The sequence below is a fragment of the Microcaecilia unicolor genome, chromosome 9, assembly GCF_901765095.1.
Source record: "Microcaecilia unicolor chromosome 9, aMicUni1.1, whole genome shotgun sequence".
Taxonomy (NCBI): Eukaryota; Metazoa; Chordata; class Amphibia; order Gymnophiona; family Siphonopidae; genus Microcaecilia; species Microcaecilia unicolor.
Window position 1 is genome coordinate 70,604,040 of NC_044039.1, and position 27,367 is coordinate 70,631,406.

At 48.3% G+C, this 27,367-nt stretch overlaps 1 protein-coding gene across 1 annotated transcript in view; it reads right to left on the reverse strand.

Moving 5' to 3' along the window:
* Positions 1 to 27,367, reverse strand: part of SMC1B (structural maintenance of chromosomes 1B) — a 1,336,696-nt gene that overhangs the window by 596,092 nt on the left and 713,237 nt on the right. The window lies entirely within an intron of this gene.

Genomic DNA, 27,367 nt, shown 5'->3' on the forward strand with positions numbered 1-27,367 from the left:
GTCAGAGGATGAGTCCCTTAGGGCAGCTCGAGCTAGGATTGCTGCAGTGGATGGGAATCCTGTGGGCAACCAAAAGCCTGCTACGGTAGCACCACTATTTTGTGATAAGGAATGATTTGCTGTATCGGGTGGCCAAGGGAACCCTGGAGGGGGAAGAAGTAGAACAGCCGATAGTACCCTAGCTCTAACATTGGTAAGTCATGCAGCTAGCCCACAGTCACCTGCTAGGTGGTCACCTAAGAGAGAAGAAGACCCAGGAATGGATTTTAGCATGGTTTTTCTGGCCAGGGATATTTAAGCAAGTGGAGCTCTTTTGCCAGTCCAGCCCAACCTGCCAGTTAAGTAGTCCCGCAAGGGTTCCATTTGCCCCTTGTTGACCCCCCATCTTTGTTATTTTGGATTTCACCACTCACTATCCAGAAGCCAATGTGTTGCAGAACATTAAAATCACCACAGTAGCTAATGTGTTGTGGAAAGTCTCCCAGATGAGAATCCCGATAGACCAAGGTACTACCTTTATGTCCAGAGTTATGAAGCAAGCGTGTGCCTTGATCAAAGTGAAAATTTTACGGACAGTGGTATATCATTCACAGACAGTCTGGTGTAACACTTCAATAAGATGCTGAAACAGATGCTGAAAAAGGGCATGACCACAGATGGGAAAAACTGGGATTCTCTACACCCATACATACTGTTCACAATCCTGGAAGTGTCCCTGTGTTCAACAGGATTCTCTCCATTATACGGGAGAAGACAGAGAGGATTCCTGGATGTGGTTTGAAAAGCATGGGAAAATGAACTCAGAAGGCAGTTCAAGGAACCTTCCAGCCAGAGGATAGAGTCCTAGTCCTTTTACCCTCTTTTGAACATAAGCTGTTATGTAAGTAAAAGGTTCTTGTGAAGCTGTGGAAAGGACCGGACCTGTCAACTATAAGGTGGCAGAACAAGACAAGAGGGACAAGGCGAAGGTCTTGTTGAAGAAATGGGTCCCCATGACAGCAGCTCTAGTTCAAAAGGACGACTTTGGGCTGGAGGTCCCGGGACCTTGCAAGCCCCATTCAGCAACCAGCTCTAAGACTCGCAGAAGATTGACATGGAGCAGTTGGTACACCAGAATGAAGATGTGTTTTCTGAAGTGCCGAGCTGGACCCACCTGTCAACTCATGATATTATCACCGAACCAGGGGTGATAGTCCAGAAGCATCCCTACTGAACCCCAGAAGCTGAGCAGCAAGCGGTGGTGAAAGAGGTTGCTGAAATGATAAAGTTGGGAGCTATCGAAGAGTTATGGAAGCTGAATGCTGTCTCCAAGCTAGAGGCCTATCCAATGCCAAGGGTGGATGAACTCATTGAGCGACTGAGAGGGGCTCAATTCATTTCAACCCTGGACTGGACCAAGAGATATTGGCAGATACCCCAACCACCAAAGAGAAGACAGCCTTTTCAACACCTCAGGGTTTGCTCCAGTTCACAGTGCCCCTGTTCAGCCTTCATGGAGCTCCAGCTACCTTCCAACGCCTTGTAGATGGCTAACTTAAACCCTATGGCAGCTACATGGCTGCCTACTTAGACATAATCATCTACAGTAAAGATTGGAGGAGCCATCTCATCCAAGTAGAAGCAGTACTGGATAGTCTGTGGACCGCTGGGTTAACGGCGAACCCCAAGAAGTTGGGAAAGGACAAATGAAACCCCAGGTCCGGAAAGTAGAGGCAATCACCCGGGTGCCAGTACCCCATAAGAAGTACGAGCCTTCCTTGGGATCATGGGCTATTACCACCGGTTTATTCCCAGGCAGCCCCTGAGAAGATACACTGGACAGAAGAATTGGATGTGGTCTTCCAAACTCTGAAGAGGGCTATCTGCTCAGAGCCGGTGCTATCAGCCCGGACATTAACCGACACTTTATTGTACAGACTGATGCATCAGAGGTTGGGCTGGGGGCCGTTCAGGCCAAGGAAGTGGATAGGGAAGACCACCTGGTGGCATACATTAGCCAGAAGCTGGTCCCGAGACAGAAGAACTATGCAGTGATAAAGAAGGAGGTTCTGGTGGTCAAGTGGGCCCTGAAAATATTCCAATATTATCTGCTAGGCTGAAACTTCCTGCTGGTCACTGACCACCAACCCCTGTAGTGGATGGCACAACATAAGGAGTTGAATGCACGTGTAAATGTGGAGATTCCTCAGTTTTCAACCTTTTCACTATCAGATGAACCATTGGGCGGGCCGAGAGCACTAATGCGGACTTTTTGTAGAGGGAGGTGGACTCTGAAATAGCAGGTGCTCAACCAGGTACGGCTGAGCTGAGGGGATGTGATGGGGTTTATAGAACACTGCCCCTCACCCTTAAGAAAAGTTCCTCTCTAAATAGCCTGGGCCACCTTAAGATTACTGATCCCTCCCCAGGAGAAAGTGAGTGGGGGAGGGCAGAGTCAATATCTGGGAGTTTAAAAGACAGGGCCAGGCTAAGGTGGCCCAGGGAAGGAAAAAAAGAAGCACCAGCATATGCCTTTACTGAACACTTCTAGCTGTAGTGATCTGGCTGATGTAAGCCAATCTTTCATTCGAAGAATTGTGAGCCTTTTCTGAGGTCTGGCTGGAACCAGACCTGGAAATACAAAGAGAGAAAGAAACTACAAACTGTGTTTGGGGCATGGCTGTCGCAGGTTACAGACTGTGTTTTGGGCCTATAGGCCACAGGTCCATGCAAACTCTTTTCCCCTCTGAAGATAAGAGACTTTACATTTGTTCTAGGCCAGTGAAGGAACAGGCCTCAGATTTAACTTAATAAAAGCACTTATTTCATGTTTACAATCTTGTTCGACTGTGTTATTGACGGGGCCATCCCATGACCCTCGTCCGGGGTCTCACAAAGTACTACATGAAACAATAAACTAAATGGCAAAACAGGAAAAATGATTCACATTGTAAGGCTGAAACAATTAAATACTGCACCCTTCTCCTCCACTGCTAACTCCAGACTCCGTTCCTTTTATCTTGCTGCACCATATGCCTGGAATAGACTTCCTGAGCCAGTACGTCAAGCTCCATCTCTGGCCGTCTTCAAATCTAAGCTAAAAGCCCACCTTTTTGATGCTGCTTTTAACCCCTAACCCTTATTCACTTGTTCAGAAACCTTATTTTATCTTCCTCACTTTAATATTCCCTTATCTCTTGTTTGTCCAGATCTCAGTTCAGGTAAAGATGAAGGTACCAATCTCTCCTTCAAATTCTTTTCTCTAGAACAAGCAATGACGAGTTGCTTATTTCTGAAGAACTCCAGCCCCTCAAGAATATCCCAATGGCGTTGTATGGTTTATTGAATCTGTTGTGCTAGGTAAGAAAACTTATGCATAGAATGTCCAGTGTTTGTCTAGGTTTCCTTGTTTGAAAAAGCTTCTTCTGCCAGGGCCTTCTTGTAACTAGCCTGTACATGCTGTGCATGATACCCCTGTTAATAAACCTTTGAGACATGATGTTAGCTTGGACGTTGAAATCGTCAAAATCAGAACATATACGTCTAAGGCATGAAAACTGACATAGTGGTAAATTCCTCTTGAGATTGGTATTATGATAACTTGTGAAGTTTAAAAAAGCATCCTGATCCCTGGGCTTTCTATATAGGTATGTACTGAAATGATAATCATCTTTTATGATGGTCAAGTCAAGAAAATTAATCTCACAAGAATTATATTGTGTCTTGAATCTTAGATTAGGGTCTTTTCTACTTAACCAAATATGGAACGATTCCAATGTATCGATGTCACCATGTCAAAGAATAAAAATATCATCAATGTATCTTTTATAGATCTTGATATATCATTCAAGTGTATCTGTTCGAAACTAGCTACCAAGAGATTAGCTAGGTATGGGGCCATCAATGCCCCCACAGCTGTTCCTTTAACCTGCTGATAAAATGTGTTCTGAAAACAAAAATAATTCTTTGTTAATGCAATGGTTGCACATGTCAAGAAGAGGTGGTTTGTAATATGCCGATGTTCTCTCTTGGCTTGAAGGGTATCCTCTATGATCATCAAGGCTTAGCGTTGCGGAATGTTAGTATAAAGTGAATCAATGGCCATCATTACCATGACTGTATCTGCAAGTGCACCATCGTAATCTTGTAATATATTGATCATATGCATTGTATCCCTAACATATGACTGAATAAGTGGAATGAATGGTCGCAAGAAAAAAAATCAACAAAGATAGACCATCCAGCTTATTTTCGAACGCTAGAAGCGCACAAAAAGCGACACAAACGGCACATGGACGTTCCCATGGACGAAAGACGCCCAAAGCCAATAATCGAAAGGGGGCCGTAAGGACGCGCCTAATGCAAAAACGCCCATCTACTGCCGGTGACATAGGGGGCGTGTTGTGGGCATATTATGGGCGGTGTTACGCGTTGGGCGTCCGTACCGTATTACGGCTTGCAAAATGGTTTCGTATGTGCCAGAACATGGGCGTTCCTCGGTAGACCTCATATAAAAGCGACCAGCGGAAGGGGGAAATTGTCTATAGGCCAAGTAGCGATTTTGTGTAGTTGGAGAGTGGTGAGATATTTGTTGAGAGAGAAAGCTGAATCGTTGTTTGGAGAGAAAGCGGAGTACCTGTTACCTTTGCGTGTGTGCCCTAGTCCGAACCTCTTTACCCTCACCTGCCTCTTTTGTGTTTTACCCTTTCATCCTTCCCTACCCCTTCTAGCCCCCAAACGCCTTCCCCTCACCCTAAACCCTCTCCATTCACTGTTCGCACATGCATACGTCATTCCCTTACCTGTTTGGAGTCTCTGTTTGTCCTGTGTACTGCTGCAGCGTGTGTTTGGCAGTGAGTGGCTAGAGGGTGTGGTCGGAGAGTGCTTGCAAGTGCAGTGTGGTTGTGGTGGTGGGAGTGAGCTTATAGGCAATGGACGCACTAAATGCCCTGGCGATGCACATGATGGAGGAAGAGATGCCCCCTCGTAGGAGATACTCACGCCCCAGGGTGTTCAGGCCCCGCACCACTTTCCTTGACCTCACTGACCTCCAGTGTATCACTAGGTACAGGTTTGATAAGGCAGCCATTCAGCACCTGTGTGACCAGCTCCAACCACTCCTACAGGCCTGGACCCACAGGAACAACCCCATCCCCGTGCACCTAAAAGTCACTGTCGCTCTCTCTGTTCTGGCCACTGGGAGTTTCCAGTCTGTGCTTGCTGTCAACACGGGGCTCACCCAGGCTTCCATTTCCAACTGCCTTACCCACTTCCTTGATGCCTTCCTTACCCACACCTCTGACTACATCACCTTCCCCACCACCCCCCAGGCCCTGCACAACAACATGGCTGCCTTCTATGCTGTAGCTAGATTCCCCTCGGTCATAGGTGTGATTGATTGCACACACGTCGCACTCAGACCCCCCCCGGGCACACAAAGCCACCTACAGAAACAGGAAGGCATTTCATTCAATGAACATGCAAGTTGTGTGTGATGCCCAGGGGGAGATATTAGACATGTGTGCCAGGTACCCGGGTTCCACCCATGATGCCTACATCCTACAGCACTCAGGCATCCTCCGCAGGTTTGACCGAGGGGAGATCACTGGCGGATGGCTCCTAGGTAAGTGCAGCATGGATCTGCCCAACCTAGACCTCCTCCACAACCCACACACACACCTCCAAACAATACACACTCATTTTTCTCATTCTGCTTCTCCTCAAAGGTGACAGAGGCTACCCGCAGGGAGCTGGCCCATGACCCCCCTGGTGCATCCACAACCAGGGTCAAAGGAGACCTACAACAGCAGGCATCGGACCACCCGTGTCATCATAGAGCGGGCCTTTGGCCTACTGAAGAACAGGTTCCGGTGCCTGGACCGATCTGGAGGGGAGCTCCTCTACAGCCCCCAAAAGGTGGCCAAGATCTTCGTGGCCTGCTGCATGCTCCATAATTTGGCCCTGCGCAGACGACAGCCCCTCCCAGAGGAGCCACAGCCACCAGAGCAGCAGGCCCCAGAGGAAGAGGATGAGGAGCCCCCTCCACCTCCTGCCCACAGAGCAGAGCAGACCGCACACCAGCTGGGGGTCAGAGCAAGGCAACGACTCATAGAGACAAGTTTTGTGTGAGAGTAAGTTGAAATTTATTCATAGCAATCACATATGTCTACACCATCACCCCTCCACCACCATCACCCCCTCTCCCCCCATGTCCCATCACTTTCCACGACCCCTCCCCTGGGCTCTTCCCTTCCCCTCGCCCCGTCCCCTCCTACCCCTCCCACTGGTGTTGCAGGGAAGTCTTTTCAGAGTGCTCTGATGAGGAGCTGCTCTCACTGTCCTGAGTATGCAGATGGCAACCTGCTTCCTCAGCTGCCCTTTCAAAGTCAGACCACCTTGTAGTGCTGCCCTCCAACCTGGCCACAGGACCCAGAATGGGAGCTGGTCTGGTGGGTGGTGCAGCAGTGGCTGGGGAGGTGGACGACCTCAAGGTCCTCCATTTAGCCGCTGGTTGCTGGCCACTAGAGGACGTTGAGGCCAGCTCCTGGTGCTGCAGCACGGCTGGAGTAGGTGGTGTCAGGTCACAGCGCAGGCCCTCGATGCTATGCTCCAGCTGTTGGAGTTGCTGCAGCATAGCATGTTGGCCCTCTACCGCCTCCCGCTGCACCTGGAGCGCCTCCCGTTGCACCTGGAGCACCTCCCGCTGCACCTGGAGCTTCTCCCGCCGGTATTCATGCAGCTCCACATTGTGGTGCACCAACTGAGTCGTCACACGCATCAGTTGCCTCCTGTGGCTCGATAGCCTCTGGCGAGGAGGTGACCCCCCCCCTTTCTCCATCCTCTTCATTATCAGCAAAGGCTGCAGGTGGTGCAGCTGGAGGTATGCGCTCTGCTGCTGCTGCAGGTGATGGAAGTGATGGAGATGATGGAAGTGGAGGTAGGGCCTCTTCTGCTGCTGCTGCTGCTGCTGCAGCAGGTGGTGGAGGTAGCACCTCTTCTGCTGCTACTGTTGCTGTTGCTGCTGCAGTTCTTTGCTGAGCCTGGAGCCCACTAGGGCCAGCCTCATCTGAGTGGCTGTCATCACCTGCATAGCAAAAGGGGGAGGAAGTGTGTTGGTGAAAATATCCCACTTTTGTTTTTCAGCAATCGTATACATGGCCCCACTCTTGAAGACCCAGCAAGGAGATGGTGAGGAATAGGATTGGCAGGCAAGCCACAGATGTGATTGTACATGGGACAGAGCTGGAGACCAGGACAGGAGAGACTGATGTGAAAGGCAGAGGTGCTGGAGGAAGACCCAAGAGAAGGACAGCAATCACCAACTCTGAAGATGTCCTTCCACATCCTTTTTGTTTTTGTTGGGTTTCTTTGTAACTGAAGGACATATGTGCATGTCTTCTTTTACTACTGACTTCCTAGACTGGCTACAACTGGTGTATGAACCACGTTGCTGGCTACAGCACAGAGGTGTGGGAAGGATATATGCAGAGTTTGGAAATGGGAAAAGAGGAGGGAGTGGGGAAGGGCCCCAAAGCTGTGAGACGGTGCCAACCTACACATTACTACTAATCCTTTAGGCATATGCAGCGCTGTACATGTGAACATGAAGAGACAGTCCCTGCACAATAGAGCTTACATTCTAATTAAGTCACACAGACAGACAGGGCAACTAAGAGCGAAGGGAATTGTTAAGGTGGGGACAGTGAGTAAGGGTCTTGAGCAAGTGAGTAGTGGTTAGGAGTTCAAAGCAGCATCATAAAGGTGGCCTTTTAGGCTAGGTTTGAAGACAGTCAGATACACACATTGCTGACACTACTCCCCCCACCTCCTACCTCCCTCCTCCTGTCCCCCAATTGTGTAAAACAGAGTGTAGTGCAGCAGCACAACAGATACCCCAGCTTCATAAGGGTCAACCTACCTGTGCCCTCAGGCTGTGCTGATGTGTCAAGGGTCCCAGGGACGCCATGAATGCCCTCCTGGGGTAACAGGCGGTGAACAATCCGCTCCAGGGGCGTCAGGTTTGCGGTGTCATGTGCTGGGGGGGTTCCCACCAGCCTTCCGTCTCACATCCCGCCTCAGCCTGCGCCACTTACGTTTGCAGTCTTCCACGTCTCTGCCACTGTGGAAGACTGCATTCAGGTGGTCCCGGACCGCCTGCCATTCACGCTGCTTGGTAGTAGCAGCGAGTCTCTGGCCTGTGGGAGCAAACAGAAATGTGTGTCTCCTGTCTATCTCCTGCACCAGGAGCTCGATTTCGGCATCGCTAAAATTACCCTTGCGGGTCGGAGGCAGCCTCGGTGCCATTGTAAAAATGCAATTCGAAAATCCGGAGAAAAACGCCTAAATACTCGCCAGAGACGCACATGTTGAAGGGGGAAGGGGCGGCCTTGAGATAGGCGTTGATTGTTTGATTATGGACAAAATCCCTACACGTACCCAGCTCATCCAGCGATTTGGGCATCCGTGATTTCGATTATGGGCGGAGTACTATGAGCGTCCCCAGCTGCTCTGTGTTGTGGGCACGATTCTGATTATGGGCGGAGCCGTATGGGCGTCCTCACCTACATTCCTTTTAGTGCTGGCCTTTTAAACGGGCTGTTTGCTTGCACTTTACCGATTGTTCTTTACATTGGGGGGGGGGGGGGGGGTGTATGCGTTTCAACACCTGTTTGTTTGTACGGTTTTTATTTTTCGTGTCATCTGCTGGGGGGTTGGCCTCGCCACCTCTGTTTGCAGTGTTCCACATCCCTTGAACTCCATTTCCACATCAGTGACATTTCCCTTGCTGGTGGGTGCTTGCTTAGAATCTTGCCACACAAGTTCAAGGTAAGCTAATAGTTCTTAGCCACTTGTTCAAGGGCTGCCCATTCTCTGGATGTGCTTTGCATTAACTGTTACTTCTATTTTCACCAGGTTTGCTAGTGGATGCTGTGCAGTGGAGGACGTTGAGGGCCCTTATTGGTGCTGCTTCACAGCTGTACTGTGTTGTGTTGCTGTTGGAGTTGCTGGACCATATCATGTTGGGCCTGTGGGACTCCCCGGTAGGTTCCACGCTTTATGTGCTGCACCCCAAGTCCCCATTTATGAAGTGCTCACCCATTGTGAAGGTTGCTGGGAGGGGGGGAGGGGAAGAATATATGCAATGAATGTCTTTTCCACATTATTGAACACACTCCTATAATTCTCCTCCTCCTGGTCGGCCTCCTCAGCCACCTCCTCCTCCTGCTGCTGCTGGCGGCCTGTATATGTAAAAGGATCGTAGTTGAGATCAGCACATGCAACATGGCTTGCATAGTGCAGGAGCTGGGTGGCCTGAGGCGGGGGATGGGGAAAGGTGTGGTGAGGCGTGGCCTATACCCATGGGGACTGGGATGCATCAGATGACATGACAGGGAACCCTGGAAGGTGCTCTGACACAGAACACACAGGACATGTTGGCAGACCACACTCATTGGTGCCCAGCATGTTTGCATTATGATATGTGAATACTGACCTGTTTTTGTTCTTTGTATTGTATTTTTTTTTTTTTTTTGGGGGGGGGGGGGGGGGGGGGGGTTAGCACATAACTTTAATATAAGGCAATGACATCCACTAAAAGTAGGACCTCGGGCAGGACTACCAGTATCCACCCACCCCAGAAAGGGGGATACTAAAGTGAGGCATGTCATCTCATTCATCTCGGAGGAGGTTGGTTGGAGGTTGCAGCCATACTCATGGGAGGGCACCTGCAACCTAAGGCCTTGATCTGGGACAGAGGTGTTATGACTTACTAGTTGCCTATTAGCCACATGGAAAGTGATATTGTACAGTACATTTGCATTATTCAATAAATACATTTACAAATGAGTGCATGTGTCCTGTTTTGAATACTTACGTCGAGCCCTCAGGTGGCGTCGCACTGCCCTGATGTCAGGGCTCTCCCGCCTGACTCGACGGAACCTCCTGCGCAGAGACTCTAGGTCCCTGTGAATGCCAAACTGTCTGTAAGATATGTTTGTACAGCAGGAGTCAGGGGATGGTCGTTCTTGCCTTCAGGACAGATATTCATTTGTAAATCCAAAAGCACAGAGGCACAACACTGTGGGGGAGGGGGGGGGGACGACGACAAACACTTACCTTTCCAGCCTGTCCCTTATCTGGGTCCAGACTCTCATTGCCTGTATCCTGGGGGGCAGGTGGTGGTGCTGGATGAAGAGCCTGTGCCGGTGCCTAAGGCACAGCCGCACCAGCAGCAGGCTCTCCGCCTTGCTAAAATTGCGCTCCCTACGGAACTCCTCCATAGTTCTCAGTGAATAAGCGTTCTTGGAAAACAAGCGCCTTATATGGACGTCCTTGCGTGATGGACGTCGTTTCGTGCACAGCTCCATATATGGATTACCATCCCACATATGGCCGACTCGCACATGGACACTGTCGTAAGCATAGACGTCCATAACGTGCATGAATGGTTGTTATGCGTGCGGGCCTTTGATGCGTGCGGAGCTTGCCTTAAATAGATGAGTATGAACATTGCAAACCTTTTCACATATACACAAAATGCATATAGCTGCATGTTCCTACCTACAGTGCATGTAGTTCCGGACATCCAGATATGGAAAATGGTAAAATTATGTATCATACCTGATAATTTTCTTTCCATTAATCATAGCTGATCAATCCATAGACTGGTGGGTTGTGTCCATCTACCAGCAGGTGGAGATAGAGAGCAATCCTTTTGCCTCCCTATATGTGGTCATGTGCTGCCGGAAACTCCTCAGTATGTCGATATCAAAGCTCCATCCGCAGGACTCTGCACTTAGAGAATTACACCCACAAAGGGACACTCTGCCCAGCTCACCACCGCCGAAACGGGGGAGGGGAATTAACCCAGCTCATCCCCACACAAGTGGGGGAGGGGAATCCGTCCAGCTCATCCCCGCGGAGCGGGGGAGGGACACCACACCCGCCGATGCGGGGGGATCTGGCTTATCCTGCAACCGCAACCGCGGGAGGAGCTGACTGACCCTAACACCGCCGAAGCGGGAGGGGTACAAAGCTGCCCTACAGCCGCACGAAGCGGGAGGGAGTGCCGGCAGAATTTAAATCTCAATCCAGCCCCGTAAAACGGAGGGGAGAGGAATGCAGCAGCTCACTGTAACACAAACTCGTCTCAACTCTTGAAGAATCCAAGTGAAAAAATAACTTGAACACGAAGTCTTCCTGAACAGGAACTGAAGACTAAACTTGAATCTGAAATGCAACCAGAATATAAACAGTACAGATATCTGGGAGGGACTATGGATTGATCAGCTATGATTAATGGAAAGAAAATTATCAGGTATGATACATAATTTTACCTTCCATATCATCAAGCTGATCAATCCATAGACTGGTGGGATGTACCGAAGCAGTACTCACCCAGGGCGGGACATAGAAATCCCTGACCGCAACACTGAAGCTCCAAACCGGGCCTCCGCCCGAGCAGCCACAGTCAAGCGGTAATGCTTGGAGAATGTATGGGCCGAAGCCCAAGTTGCCGCCTTGCATATCTCTTCCAAGGAGACGGAACCGGCCTCTGCCATCGAAGCCGCCTGAGCTCTTGTGGAGTGAGCCTTCAGCTGGATAGGCGGCACCTTCCCCGCGGCCACATAAGCCGCTGCAATGGCTTCCTTGACCCATCTTGCCACTGTAGGCTTAGCAGCCTGCAGACCCCTACGAGGACCTGCAAACAGGACAAACAGATGATCCGATTTCCGGAAATCATTGGTCACTTCCAAGTATCTGATGATGACTCGTCTCACATCCAGAAATTTGAGAGCAGAGTATTCCTCTGGGTAGTCCTCCCTACGAAAGGAAGGGAGACAGAGCTGCTGATTCACATGGAAGCGAGAAACAATCTTGGGCAGGAAGGAAGGCACTGTGCGAATAGCCACTCCTGCCTCAGTGAACTGCAGAAAAGGCTCTCGACATGAGAGCGCCTGGAGCTCGGAAACTCTTCTGGCTGAAGTGATAGCCACCAAAAAGACTGCTTTCAACATCAGGTCTTTCAGAGATGCCCTTGACAAGGGTTCAAAAGGCGGCTTCTGCAATGCTCTTAGCACCAGATTGAGATTCCATGCAGGCACCACAGAGTGCAGAGGAGGGCGCAGGTGATTAACTCCCTTGAGAAAGCGCACCACATCTGGCTGAGAAGCCAGGGAAACACCCTTCAGGCGGCCCCTGAAGCAAGTCAGAGCCGCTACCTGGACTTTAAGGGAACTGAGCGACAGGCCTTTCTCCAGACCTTCTTGCAGGAACGCCAACACTGAAGAAATTGGGGCAGTGAAGGGAGAAAGTGAGCCTGCTTCACACCACGCTGCAAAGGTACGCCAAACCCTGGCATAAGCAGTAGAAGTAGAGCGCTTCCTCGCTCTCAGCATAGTGGCGATGACCTTGTCTGAGAAGCCCTTCTTTCTCAGACGCTGCCGCTCAATAGCCAGGCCGTAAGACCAAAGGGGGAGGGATCCTCCATCACCACGGGACCCTGATGTAACAGGCCCTGCTCCACAGGCAGTCGCAGAGGATCGTCCACTGAGAGCCTAATCAAGTCCGCATACCAGGGACGTCTGGGTCAGTCCGGACCCACCAGGATTAACCGGCCCGGATGCTTTGCCACCCGGTCTAGCACCCTGCCCAACATGGGCCAGGGCGGGAACACATAGAGAAGCTCTTGTATCAGCCACTGTTGGAGAAGAGCATCTACTCCCAGGGATAGAGGGTCCCGTCCTCTGCTGAAAAAGCGCGGCACTTGGCAATTGGCCGATGACGCCATAAGATCTAGGCTCGGCTGGCCCCAGCGCTTCGTGATGTCCAAGAACGCCTGAGCAGATAGCTGCCACTCTCCGGGCTCCAAGGTATGGCGACTGAGAAAGTCCGCCTTGACATTCATGACTCCGGCAATGTGGGCCGCTGACAGCTGTTCCAGGTTCGCTTCCGCCCACTGGCATAGATTCATGGCCTCCTTGGCTAGAGGGGCGCTCTTGGTACCTCCCTGGCGGTTGACATAGGCCACAGCCGTGGCATTGTCCGACAGGACCCGTACTGGCTTCAACGCCAGTACCGGGAGGAACTCCAAAAGCGCCAACCGAATGGCTCTGAGTTCCAGGAGGTTGATAGACCACTTTGCCTCTGCAGGAGACCAGAGCCCCTGCGCTGTCCTTCCCAAGCAGTGGGCTCCCCAGCCCGACAAAGAGGCGTCCGTCGTGACGACAATCCACTCTGGGGTCACCAGAGGCATTCCTGCAGACAACTTGTCTGTCTGCAGCCACCAGCTCAGCGCCTTGCGCACTGCTGGGTCCAAGGGAAGGCGCACAGCATAATCCTCCGACAACGGAGTCCAGCGCTGCAACAGAGAGTGTTGTAGTGGTCTCATATGAGCCCTGGCCCAGGGCACTACTTCCATCGTGGCCGTCATAGAGCCCAACAGCTGCACATAGTCCCAAGCCCGAAGAGGAGAGGCTACTCGGAACTGATCCACCTGAGCCTGAAGTTTGACAATCCGATTGTCTGGCAGGAACACTCTGCCCACTTGGGTGTCGAATCGAACTCCCAGATACTCCAGGGACTGAGTCGGGCGCAGCTGGCTCTTCTCCCAGTTGATGATCCACCCCAGGGAGCTCAAAAGAGCAACCACCCGGTTCACAGCTTTGCCGCACTCTGCATAAGAGGGGGCTCGGATCAACCAGTCGTCCAGATAAGGATGGACTTGTACTCCTTCCTTTCGCAGGAAGGCCGCGATGACCACCATTACTTTGGAAAAGGTCCGCGGAGCAGTAGCCAACCCGAAAGGGAGGGCTCTGAACTGGAAGTGTCGTCCCAGGACTGCAAAACGCAGGAAGCGTTGATGAGGAGGCCAGATGGGAATATGCAGGTACGCTTCCTTGATGTCCAAGGAAGCCAAGAACTCTCCTGCCTTCACTGCCGCTATAACAGAGCGGAGAGTCTCCATGCGAAAGTACCGCACTTTCAAGGCCCGATTGACCCCTTTGAGGTCGAGGATAGGCCGGACAGAACCTCCTTTCTTTGGTACCACAAAGTAAATGGAGTAACGTCCCTTGCCAATCTGATTTTCTGGCACCGGAACAACCGCACCCAGGCGGATCAGGTTGTCCAAGGTCTGCTGCACTGCCACAGCTTTGACCGGAGACTTGCATGGAGAGAGTACAAACCCGTCTCTTAAGGGTCGGCAGAACTCTAGTTTGTAGCCGTCTCTGATGACTTCCAGCACCCAAGCGTCTGAAGTTATTGTGGTCCACTCGCCCAGAAACGAGGACAGCCGTCCTCCAATCTGCACTGGGGCGTGGACCAAGGCCCCGTCATTGGGTACGAGACCCTGGGGGAGGACCGGAGGGAGCACCTCCGGGACGGCGGTCTCTGCGAAAGGAATGCTGCTTGGGGGAGAAATTCCTCTTGAAGGAAGAGGGGGCAGAGGAGCCCGACCTGCCCGGGCGGTACCGACGGGCTTCCTGAAACCGTCCTCTGGAGGTACCGGGGCGAGTACTAGCCCGAGCCCTGACCTCTGGTAACTTCTTGCCCTTAGACGTGCCGAGATCGGTCACGATTTTGTCCAGCTCGACCCCAAAGAGCAGCTTGCCTTTAAAAGGCAATCTAGCCAGGCGGGATTTAGAGGCGTGGTCAGCAGACCAATGTTTCAGCCAAAGCCACCGCCGCGCAGAGACTGTCTGAGCCATGCCTTTAGCCGAGGCTCTCAAGACATCATACAGCAAGTCTGCCAAATAGGCTAGGCCCGATTCCAGGGCCGGCCAATCAGCCCTCAAGGAATGATCCGAGGGGGAAGCCCGCTGCACCGTAGTCAGGCACGCCCTGGCCACATAGGAACCGCAAACCGAGGCCTGCAAACTTAAAGCAGTCGCCTCAAAGGACGACCTTAAGGCCGCCTCCAATCTTCTGTCTTGGGCGTCCTTTAGGACCGTGCCACCTTCCACCGGCAAAGCCGTTTTCTTAGTCACCGCAGTGATTAAAGAATCCACGGTAGGCCACAGATAGGCCTCACGTTCACTTTCAGGCAAAGGATAGAGGCAGGACATAGCCCTAGCCACTTTGAGGCTCGCTTCCGGGACATCCCATTGAGCCGAAATTAAGGTGTGCATGGCATCATGCACGTGGAAGGTTCTAGGCGGGTGTTTCGTCCCCAGCATAATGGCAGAGCCAACAGGGGCTGAGGGAGAGACGTCCTCCGGAGAGGAAATCTTCAAAATGCCCATGGCCTGCACTAACAGGTTGGGCAACTCCTCTGAGCTAAAAAGCCGCGCTGCAGAGGGGTCATCTGCTCCAACCGAGCGCGGATCCGTCTCCTCCAAGGAATCCGCAAAGGACCGTTGGGAGAACTCAGATACGCTGCCCTCATCTACATCGGAGGAGACAAGGTCCTCCAAGGCCTGGGAATCAACCCGAGGGCGTTTACCTCCGGGGACCTCAACCTCTTTACCAAACGAGGGAGCAGGGGCAGCGTTTTGCATAAGGAAGGCCTGATGCAGCAGCAAAACAAACTCGGGGGAGAAACCCCCCAGACTGTGCACTTCCGCAGCCTGGGCTACAGCCCTAGACGCACCCTCAACCGGCGCTCGCAAGAGCAGGGGAGAGACATGCTGCGCATCCAAAATGGCATCCGGCGCGACACTCCGCGAAGGAGCCGCGCGGGAAAAACGGCGCTTAACTTTAGCCGCTTTGGTGCCGTCGCCCAAATTAAGGGCGTCCATGGCATTAATGTCTCCCTCAAGGGCGGCCCACGAAGAAGCCGTCCGAGCCGCGTGGCCAGCCAAGATGGCGGAGGCGAGCAGCGGGGGATGGGCGTTTATGGCGGGAAAAAACGCCACGCCGGAGGAAGGACCGGGACACTCGTCGGTCACGAAACTGTCACCCAACAAGGGCGAGTCAGACTTTAAGACCCCCGCATCCCCTCTAGAAGCGCCTAAGCGATCCGGGGAGCGACTCTTTGCGCCCTCGCCCTCCGACGCCATATGCCACGTGGAGATCAATCGGGGAACCCCCTGCCCGCTATAAAAAGGTAAAAATTACCTGCTTTCTGCTCCGAGCTGTAACGACCTGGTGTCCCAGTGAGTAGCTGCAATAAAACGTTTAAATAAACGTCGAAATAAACGCCTTTAAGGACGTTCAAAATTTTTTTTTTTTTTTTAACGGAGCCAGCGGGAGGAGGGAGAAAAGGAGGGACCTGGCGCCACCAGGTTTGCACTTGCTCAAGAAGAGCCCTCAACCCCAGGCACTCAACAAAACCTAAAAATTAGGCTTGGAGGCCTAGCCAGAGCTGCTGCTGTGTGTGACCACCAACTGCTGAGATAGAGAACATACTGAGGAGTTTCCGGCAGCACATGACCACATATAGGGAGGCAAAAGGATTGCTCTCTATCTCCACCTGCTGGTAGATGGACACAACCCACCAGTCTATGGATTGATCAGCTTGATGATATGGAAATGAAGAATATTCGGTGGAGCAGCATGATCCTCCTGTAGTTTACGCTTATGAACGTTCCTCATATTTCCCGTACCTGGATGACCGGAACTGCATGCACTGTACTTGCGGAATACCTAGGTACATTCTTTTGACTATAGTTTATGCGGGCCAGATTTAGTCGTTTTCAACTGCGATAATCGAATGTCTAAAGGCGCCCTTTTTACTACCCTTTGTGCGGCCGTTATTTGGGCGTTTTGAACGGCGATAATCGAATGCCTAAGGACGCCCATATTATTATTTGATTATACCTACCGGATTTTGCCCGACTTCGCAAGAGCGTCCTAATTCGTACTTGGACGACCTTTCGATTATGCCCCTCCATGGCTCCAGAACTGAGTCATTGCCAGAAACAATCAGTCTGCCTGGCAGACTGACAAGAGATTTGTGTATCTTCGGAAGGCCATATAATGTGGAGACAACCGGGTTCTGTACCTGTAAAAAATCCTTTTTTCTTTTATGTAAGGAAGCCCATTCTTGATGAAACATCAATCAGTTCAGCAATGTCTCTCTGTAATGATTCAGTCGGATTGCATTGAAGAGGAATGTATTACTGTTGATCATTGAGCTGCCTTTCTATTTCATTAACATAGTCAGAGTGATTCATTATCATAATCCCCCCCCCCCTTTATCGGCCAGTTTGATTAAAATTTGGTGATTACTAGCCAAGGTATTCACTGCTTCTTGTTAAATTTTGGTTAAACTGTAAAACCGGGGATTACTCATCTCCAAATTCTTCAAGTCGCTTTCAACACATGAATTGAATGCCTATATAAAGGGATTAATGGATCCTGAAGGGAACATGAGGATGGATTTTTCACAACAGATATAATCAGTACATGGAGTAGTTGTATGTGAAAAAGCATGGATGAATTGCAATTTTCAACTAAAATGGAATACATCTTTTCTTGTTTGAAATTTGTTGTATTTACCTGTTGGAACAAAACAAAATCCTTTCTGTAACACCTTAGATTCTGCTTCAGATACAGCAGTATGTGAAAGATTGTAAATAGGGAATGCTTATTTCCAGCTGTTCATCCTATGTCTCTCTTTGCTGAAGTACTGCTGATTCCTGTAAGTGCAACTGCCTCTGCCGTGTCCTCTCTCAAATGGATAATAGCTGCCCTGAGGATATGAACGAAACCGGTGGTGACAAGCTGATGAGTCTCTGGAATCTTTTTGCCACAGTTGTTCTAAAAAAGAATAAAGACAAACTGGAGGGCCTATGGGAGAATGTGGATGATGGGGCAGAGGGGGTGAATCATCAAGGTTCGCTGAAGTGCCATGTGGGCATGGAGGTGGTGGTAAAGATGCATCTAGACTGCTAAGTGGAAATATATAGAGATCCCCTGAATCACTCCTCACTGTCTTCCTCCTTTGTTCTGCAAATGTGGTATGTGTTATATTTCTCTATTCAAGTATGTGTGTCTAGATTTGGTAACATCATTCCTGTCTTCTGGCTTTTGCAAATGAATAGATCTAATCACACTTATAGCCTGTTTCATTTCTTTTAAATTTGGTATTTTTGATTTCTTTGATCTCTTTCTTAAATGTATCCATTTTACAGATAATGTGTTGCACAACTGTCTCATAGTGTGGGTCATGACTATATAAAAAAACTAAGTTTAACATCATGTGTTACGCGTAAAGATCTACTTTAGCATTTTGCAGTTTTGGCAACTAAAATCATTAGATCCAAACTACACTTGTTAAGAATGGAACAACATTTATCTAAAAACTCTTGTCTATCTAAGAACATTGTGGGTGCTTTACAGATCCTTAACCCCTGTATATTCTTCTTGACCTACAGTAATTTAAAACTGTACTAAAATGGAGATTTTTCTAACAATATTCTTTTTTAAATTCACTACATTCAAACATTGGCCAATTAGCAATTCAGAAACCTGATCACCATCGCCATATTCAGGGCTGGATTGTTGCAGGAACTGAATGAGATGATCTTGCTGTAGCACAAAATGTTGTCCCAACTCTGAAAGGCCATGGTCCTGTTCCATATAGTGAGCAAACAAAAATTCCACCGGAGTGGGGGAACAATAAAAATCCACATAAAACATGCATGTCGGACAATAGAACCCCTGGGTCCGACAGAAAAAGGATTTAAAAAGATAAGTTAATTTATATACTAAAAGTTTTTTTTACAAGAGTTGAGAAAGGCATTAGAGTGAATCAATGAAGAAGCAGATGTTGTTTACATTGCCATAAAAAAACTTGGGTTTTGTTGGCGATGAACATCGCTGAGGTCACTAAAAAATACAGAAAAATATATAAAAACATAATATATATAAAAAGTTAATGAAAGTGATTTTGAGGTCTACATTGATGAATTGATGTCTGTGAGTCTGACTGGATACCTGGGAATCAGAAAACAGCAAGGCAAACAATCTGCAAAATCCAACTTGGAAAATGAGCCAGCAGATCAGTGTAATATCCAAAATATTTTATTAAAGATACCGTATGTTAGTCAGTTGCCCGACACAGGCCATGTTTCGCCCAAAAAAGGGCTGCGTCAGGGGCTATAATAAACAAACATATCAAATTATAAAATCTGTACATTATAGAAACATTAAAACCCAAACCAGAAAAATATATATATCTATAAAATATACAATGTACATGTAAAACAACAACATGAATAATAAAACATCAACATGAATAATAAAATGTACATGTAAACATAGACATGAATTATTAACATTGAGAGTCTCTTTAAAAATGATATTTAAAAAATGATAAAATAAATCTATAAATGTAAAACTACAGTATATCAAATAAATTGAATTACACGTTAACTAATATATAAAAATATAACATAAAAATGCATATATGTATATATAATGTATATATATTACCAGCAAAGAAAGGGCACAGACGCAGACATAAAAAAACAAATATTTTACCAAAATATTATATTATAAAAATCATAAAAAAACATATGAAAGAGAATAAGGACACGTACCTAGTCTGTATCTTTTTAAAGAACAACAACTAAAAAGAGAACAAAAATGTAAACATATATAAATATTTTAATTTGTGTATCACATGTTGAATTTAAAAAATAAAAAATACATAATACAATGAAAATAAATAAATAACAAATAATAACAAATAAAAAATATATTATTAAGCAACATTGTTAATAGAAAATATGTTAATGAAAATAAAATAGGTGTATAGTACTTACTTGCAAATTGCATATCAGGTCAAGGATAAAAGGAATTTTGAAAAAAAAAACTGCACAAACAGTGCAAACAACATATCCCTAAATGACAAAAATATTTAAAAAATAAATAATGTAGAGATATAATAAATAAAAAAAATGATGAAAATGAAAAAAATAGAAACATAAATAATAAATAATAAAAAGGTGATAAAGTGAAAATATTAGTGAAGTGCAGATCTATAAACCACCTTACATAAGAAGATGTGATTCAAATACCAAGAAACTGGTGTACTATAAAAATCGCCATATACTGGCTTACTGGTGTGAATTTTGGTTATTTGCTAACAAGACTTAATTAGCATCAAATGTATATCAACATCAATTAGCTCCCATCAATTTTTTTACTAATTTTAACGTCCACTAATCATCAAACGTCCATGTTGAACCATGCCGTTTAAAATAACTTGATAGGGGAGGAGGCTCACTTGGACTATCAGAGTACAAGTCCAAGTGGGAAGTGGGAGGGGGCATGGGGGAATAAAAGTAGGAGGGGGAGGGGGAGTACAGGCTTTGTGAGGGTGAGGGGGGGAGGTTGTTGTTACAAATCTAAAAAAAACTGATGACAGTTTGCAATGTTTAGAAATGTTGTTGTCGCCTGGTGTGAAGGTGTTATGTATATTGATCAGTCATCAATAAAATGTTGAAATATAAAATAACCTGATATCATATTCAGTGACATCTCGAAGCTATATAGCCAACATTGCAAATTAAAGCTATCCTCACGCTGATCTTAGTCTTGGTTATGAATGCTGACAGCGTTTAAATCGCCGTCTATAAGCTTTGAAATCACTGGTGTAAATTGCAGTTATTACTCTATAGGACATAATTGTCATCAAATATATAACAACGTCAATTAGCTCCCATCATTTTTTCATCAGTTTTTAACGTCCAATGATCCTCAACCATCCATGTTTAACCATACCGATTAAAATAACATGGTATCATATTTACTAACAACTTGAAGCTATATAATGAACATCAGAAATTAAAGTTATCCTCACGCTGATCTTAAACTTTATTGCCAATACTGACAGCGTTTTTTTCTAGAATTCTAACATGTATAGGTTGACTTCCAATCGCTATCATATAAAACTCGATTGTTGAGCTTACAAGTATCTTACAAAAGTGATAGCTGTTGTATTGCCAAGTGATCAGTAAATAGTCTGCTATCAAAGCTGGAAAAACCGTTGGAAGTGAAATCACTTCCTTTTATACTCACATCTGTTAAAACACAACACTCACCAAGAAGTCACCCTTGCCCGAATTCCCCCTCGGCAATTTCTTCCGAAGCGCACTGTTTGACAAGATGTAAGAGTCATGGCACCTCCCAGCCCTTATCCATTTGCAGGATGTCTCGCCTCTTCCCCGGTTGGGGGAAGAGACGCTTTTCATTTATTACAAAGAGCTGCACAAGCCACAGCACATCCATGACTGAGAAGTTGGGCTTTCTCCCGCGTACAGCCATGACTTCTCCGACAAATGTGCACACACGCATGCACACGCATAAATAGCACGTCGTAGACAGGATTATGCAAGTACTATATGGATGTGGTTATGACAGCTCTGCAGTTACCGGCAGCCCCTGAGCACGCGTTCAATATATCACATTAAAGGGGTGCAAACCTTTATGTGCATTGCCTGTAAACGGCTGTGCATCATTCGTTGCTTGCACTTAAATGAGATTCACATAATTACAATACATTTGTATAGCATTTTCGTTCCATGTTTGCAAATGCGGTATAAAGTTGCTGTGGGCTTTAGTGCATTTGCTGCTAGATACTGCGATCGCTAAACCGGTTTAAACTGGTTCTAAACGATCGCTCCTGACACGATAAGTTTGAGGCATCCGGGTCTCAGTTCCCTATAACAGCTTTAAGCATAAACATGCACCATCTGCTGGCCAAATAGGAGAAATACACATCAGACATCATTAAAACAGGGAAATATCAAATTCTTTTTACAGGCTTAAAACACACCTCCCCTCTTATGAGAGAGACCCTGGACTGCGGCTTCTACAGACCAGTGTCAGGGTGGTTCTGGCTTTTCCTTTCTGGAGAGACCATCAGCTTTGCTATGTTCATTGCCCTTCCGTTGCTTATAATAGAAGTTTTTACCACACTCAGTACATGCTAACAGTTTTAATCCTGTACGCTTCAATTTCTGAATAGTAAGGAGTATATTCTGACAGAAGCCTTTACCACACTCACCACATGTGAATGGTTTTACTCCTGTATGCATCCTCTGGTGCTTTGTTAGCTGTGATTTATGAATAAAGCTTTTTTTTTTTACATTCAGTGCATGTAAACAGTTTCTTCCCTGAATGAATTCTATGCTGCTTTGACAACAATTTCCGGCAACTGGAACTTTTCTTACACTCCATACTTGAAACTAGTCTCTCTTCTGGGAGAAATTTTGCATTTCTTGTGGAGCTTTCTTCCTGGTTGAAGCTACTGTCATAACCAGGACATGAAAATATACTATTATCAATGTTTTTCTGATGTTCTGTAATGTTTACTTTATTTGCTACAGCTCTTCCCATAATCCATACTTTTACACAGTCCAGTTTCTTTACTATTTTTTAGGTGCTGCATTAGCTCCTTTTTCATACTGTAATCTTTCTCATAGAGCATATAAAATTAGACTCTTATAAGGTAAAATTATGCCTTACCTGATAATTTTCTTTCCTTTAGTCGCAGCAGATGAATCCAGAAACCTGTGGGTTATATCTGTCTACCAGCAGGTGGAGATGAACTAAATTGAAGGGAGCCATACCAGATGGCCAGCACCTAAGCCATTTAGTATATCTCTATTTCCAGCAGGTGGTGGACGGATCTGTCCCAGCTCCTGGATTCACAGGTCCTTTGGAGTCTCCTGGGCTTCTGACCAGTTGAGACTAGGGGTGCGTGTGGTCCCTGACCCCCTTTAGAGGCATACTGGCTTGCCTGTCCCTGATTCACCCTGTGAAAACCTCTCTCCCTGTGCCTTTGCTGCTCTGCTAACTTCCTCACAGGGGAAAAAAACAGAGTTTGGCCAGGCAGTGCTATTTCCAAGCAAGCTTATTCAGGATGGGAGTTCCCCTCTGAGGTGGTGGTGGCAGTTCTGGACCGGGGAGTCAGTAACTGAGCGTAGAAGGATTTTCTTCCGGCTCAGCGCTCTGGTGAGTGAAGTTACTTTGAGCCTCCCTCCTTTCTTTCAGGGGCATATTCCCGCAGCAGTGGAGGCTGAAACAGTAAAACGCTATTCCCGATGTGGGATGCGCAGGTTGGCAGTGGTGTTTTGTAGCACTGGCTGTACCGATTCGTTCGAGGGAGAATCAGGTCACTTTTCCCTGTGCGGGGATCGCCGATGCGGGCGCCATTTTGGATTTTCCCAGCGGTAGCTCTGTCTGACTTGCTGCTGCTTGCACCTTCCTCCTCGGCCCCAAAACTGCGAGATTCAGCCGGAATGGATGGCAATGGTGCTGCTAAGGGGCCGGGTGTTTCAGCTGGCTTAACAGCAACAATGGGGATGGACCCAGTTGATTCAGGGGAAGGATTCTCCCCTGAACTCATTCTACTCCATCAGGCTTATGTGTTGAAGTGCACCTTTTCCCCCTCACAACCAGCGGGGGCCTGGGGGGACCGGGACTGTCATGGAGGGTGTAGGTCGGAGTCTGTTACCGGTAGCTGTGGATTAGGCTCACAAATGCAGGCACCTAGATTCTGGGTCTGATGGTGGTTCAGTTTGGCCGCTGTCGATCACGCCTTCTCTTCCTGGGTGTTTAGAGGGGGGGGGGGGGTTCGTTGAGGACCGCAAGCACGGAAGATGTGGAAGAGGGAGAGCTCATCGCAGAGGAGCCAGATGATCCTTCGGCAGTGCAGATTTTTCATAGGGAGGAGCTGACCTCCCTTATTTCTTCTGCCTTAGAAGTTTTACACATTGAAGACCCTGAGGCACAAGCAGCTCCGACGGTGAATGTACGCATGGCTAGCATGAGGAGGCCATGTAAGGCCTTTCCAGTGAATGAGGCCATCCAGAAGATCATCATGGCACAGTGGTTGGAACCAGATGCAACTCTAAGGGTGGCCAAAGCTATGTCCCGTTTGTACCAACCAGGCGGAGAAGTTTGAACTTCCCCATGTTGATTCTTTGGTGATGGCAGTCACCAAGAAAACCACCCTTTCTGTGGAAGGGGGAGGGTCGCATTAAAGGATTATGCAAGATGGATGTCTGGAAGCTATGCTGAAGCGTGCCTTTGAGGTTTCAGCTTTGGCCCTTAAAGCTTCCATTTCCAGTTCTTACGCGGCTCGGGCTTCTCTTGATTGGCTTCAGCAGTCTGCGGATCTAGAACAGGAGGCAACTACCGGCCAATTGACGGTCGTCCCTAAGATGGAGGTGGCTCTGGCGGACACATTATATGATTTAGTGCGATCATCGGCAAAGCTAATGGCCTTGGCAGTCACCTCTCATAGATTGCTGTGGCTTCAGCATTGGGCCATGGGTATGGCATCTAAGCAATTCCGTATCAGGTTGCCCTTTCGGGGTAAACTCTTTCAGAGAGGATTTGGAGAAGATTAAGGACTTGGGGAACTCAAAATCCCAGCGACTACCAGAAGACAAACCCAGCTCCTCAACTCGGACTAGAACCGCAAGACCTCGGTTTTAAGAGTCCAGACATTATCAACCGGGTAGACCATCTTCGTCCTTTCAACGTCCTCGATTTCAACAGCAATCTTCCTTTCGTGGCGACAAAAGGGGTTCATGGACTGCGTTCTGGCAGGGAGCAGCCGCTTTCCCTTCGCAATGATGGGGCGCTGGCCCACTCTTTGGAGTTAGAAGTAGGGAGTCTGCTGACCCAGTATTACCAGGAGTGGGCCAAGATCACCTCGGACCAATGGGTTGTTGAGATTATCAAAGCAGGCTACAGAATAGAGTTTGCTGCGCAGGTCGGAGATTATTTCTTGGAGTCCCGGTGCACTACTACTGCCAAGTGGGAAGCAGTACTAGCTACTTTACAAGATCTAGTGGCCATTGGGGTTGTCATTCCTGTGCTGATGCTCGAAAAACACCCAGGTCGATATTCTATAGTTTTTGTGGTCCCAAAGAAAGGAGGTTCTTTCAGGCCCATTCTTGACCTCTGGAAGGTGAATCAATTTCTCAGGGTTCGCCATTTCTGCATGGAAACTCTCCAAGCGGTGATCGCGGTGGTGGAACCTCAAGCGTATCTAACAACATTGAACCTCAAGGAGACTTTATCTCCATATTCCGATTTGGCCTCCACATCAGAGATTTTTGTAGTTCGCAGTGTTGGGACAGCATTCTCAGTTTCGGGCTGGCCACGCATCTTTTCCAAAGTTATGGTAGTGGTGGCAGCCTCTCTACGCAAGAAAGGAATTCAGGTTCATCCCTATCTGGATGACTGGCTCATTCGAGTGTGGTCGGAATCGGAGAGCCATCTGGCTACTCAGCGAGTGGTGGAGGTTCTTCATTACCTTGGCTGAATAATCAACTTCTCCAAAAGTCATCTGCTTCCTTCCCAGATGCTAGAATACCTGGGTGTGCGATTCAAAATGGCCCAAGGGTTAGTCTTCCTACCGGAGGGCAGGAGGTTCAAGTTGGTAGCTTGGGTGTGGGACTATGTGCTGGGGTCGATGGCAGCTACGCTGAGGTGATGCCTTGGGCCAGAGCACACATGCGACCATTACAGCTGACTCCTTTGAGCCACTAGTCTCCAGTGTCACAGGATTACTTGCAGCGTCTCCCACGGTTACCGCGGACACGAGGCAGTATGGCTTGGTGGCTCCTCCCTGCCCACTTGAGATGGGGGATGTCCTTGGCGTTCCCTTAGTGGCTTGTAGTGGTGATGGATGCCAGTCTATATGGATGGGGGGGGCTCACTGCCTAATGTGCTATGTGCAGGGATGCTGGTCAATGGACGAAGCAGCCTGGCCCATCAATCGGAGTTGAGGGTGGTAATGAACACCCTTCTGGTGTTTCAGGAGATTCTCTGAGCGAGTGTTCTCAGACAACATGACAGCAGTAGCCTACATCAATCGGCAGGGCAGAACTCAGAGTCGGGCTCTGCAATCCAAAGTGAGCAGAATCCTTTTTTGGGTGGAGGAACATCTTCAACTTCTGTTGGCGGTTTACATCGCAGGTCAAAACATGTACAAGTGGACTTCCTCAGTCGGCATCTGCTGGAGTTGTCGGACAGTGTGTTTCATCAGATTAGCTGTCGGTGGGACTTGCCGGAGGTCGACCTCAAGGTGTCACATTGGAATGCCAAGGTGGCGCGGTTCTTCAGCAGGCACAGGGAGGTCGGCACCGCAGGTCTCGACGCAATTCTTCAGCTATGGCCATACACGAGTCTGTTGTATGTTTTTCCTCCATGGCCCCTCATTGTTCTGCACAGGATCAGCAGATACCGGGAGTTAGTGATTCTGGTGGCCCCAGATTGGCCTCAACGTCCGTGGTATGCGGACTTGGTCCGGTTGTTGGTGGATTCTACTCTTCGCCTTCCTCTGTCGCTGGAATTTCTCCATCAGGGTCTGGTTCAGATTGAGGATCCCTCCCACCTTGGTCTTATGGCTTGGCCTTGAGATTAAGGAAGAAGGGCTATTTGGATGCTGTGATAACTACCTTATTGCGGGGTCATAAGCGGTCCATGACAACAGCATATGCTCGAGTATGGCACACCTTTGTTGCTTGGTGCGCCCTTCGGGGATGGGAACCCGATCGGGCTTCTGTTTCCCAAAATGCTGGATTTTTTGCAGGAGGGACTCTGAAAGGGACTGGCATATAATTCCCTCAGAGTTCAGCTGGCAGCACATTCCTATTGAGGTCATCTTTCCGGGTCCTTTTTTGCGGCCCATCCAGTCGTCTTGTGATTTTTGCGGAGGGGCTCTCCATCTTAGGCCCCCATGTCTGAGCTGTGTATGAACCGGAACCTAAATTTAGTGCTCCAGGCGCTGGGGCAGGCTCCCTTTGAGCTGCTATGTAAGGCGTCGGAGAGGGACTTGACCCTAAAGGCGGTGTTTTTGATAGCCCTGATGTCAGCTCGCAGGGTCTCGGAGATTCAGGCCTTCTCGTGTCAGGATCCTTTTCTTTGGTTTTCGGAGGCTGGTGTAATGTTGCGGCCTGTTCCGTCCTTCCTACCTAAAGTGGTGTTAGCGTTCCATCTTAATCAAGATCTCTTTCTTTCTTCCTTTCGCCAGGAAGACTATTCAACTCAGTTTGCTTCTGTTCGGCTACTGGATGTTTGGAGGGTTCTGATGCGGTACTTGCAGATGTCCAACGACTTTAGGCGCTTGGATCATCTTTTCATTCTTCTGGCGGGTCTTTGCCAAGGGGAAGCCGCATTGAAACCTACTATTGCATGGTGGCTCAAGGAAGCCATTACACCGGCATATATCCTAGTGGGTTGTTCCCCTCCAGCGGGGCTTCATGCTCGTTCGACCCAAGCTCAGGCTACCTCATAGGCGGAAATGGGGGTCCTTTCATTGGAAGAGATTTGTAGGGCAGCTACGTGGGCGTTGTTGCATTTTTTTTCTAAGCATTACAGAATTGATGTAACTGCTCACACAGATGTGTGGTTTGGTGTGACGGTGTTGGCACGGGAAGTGGCGGCTTCCCACCATATATAGGGAGTGCTTTGGTCCATT